At 35.4% G+C, this 557-nt stretch overlaps 1 long non-coding RNA gene across 1 annotated transcript; it reads right to left on the reverse strand.

Annotated features, from left to right (window-relative positions):
• Window positions 1-159: 159 nt before the first annotated feature.
• On the reverse strand, window positions 160-557 carry LOC104774780. Its single transcript, XR_765505.1, has 2 exons — window positions 515-557; window positions 160-415 (listed from the first exon to the last, which is right to left on the reverse strand). It is a non-coding gene; the product is annotated as an uncharacterized LOC104774780 (long non-coding RNA).

Consider the following 557-nt stretch of genomic DNA (forward strand, 5'->3'; position numbering starts at 1 on the left):
TTCTCAGTCTCAGATCTGGAACTTGTGTACACATGGTTGGGTTGTCTCTAGTTTTGTCTGTAGTTACAAAGGTGGTCGTGGTGATTGTAAATACGTTTTTTTTCTCCATTTAGAGATTATATAACACTTCTTTTATATGCAGAAGTTGCTTCAAACATAAACAGTGAACATAGACAATGCATCTATTGTTCAACATCAGAGACAAACACAGAGTCTTGAAGAAGTATCATACTCAATCTTATTTTAAGAGTTATCATTATTCTTGCAAAGCAAATTCATTGAAAGGAACAACAGCCTGATATTACCAGAACACAGCAGGTTTACAAAATAAATATGAAACAATTATTCTGAAGGCCTAGAGAACAAGCTTCTTCTTGCTTCAAGGTGTCTTGAACTTGGGGCGTGACGGAAGCAACTGTGTGGTTACCAAAGAAATAATTTTTTATAGATATAGAAGTAGAAAGATGTGAACTTGGAAGTGAGTTTATTTATGGAAAGGAAGAAAAAGCTTTACCTGATAACAAGAGATAAGCGAGGTGGTAAACCCTAAAGCGCCA

This window comes from Camelina sativa, unplaced genomic scaffold (assembly GCF_000633955.1).
Source record: "Camelina sativa cultivar DH55 unplaced genomic scaffold, Cs unpScaffold05519, whole genome shotgun sequence".
NCBI lineage: Eukaryota > Viridiplantae > Streptophyta > Magnoliopsida > Brassicales > Brassicaceae > Camelina > Camelina sativa.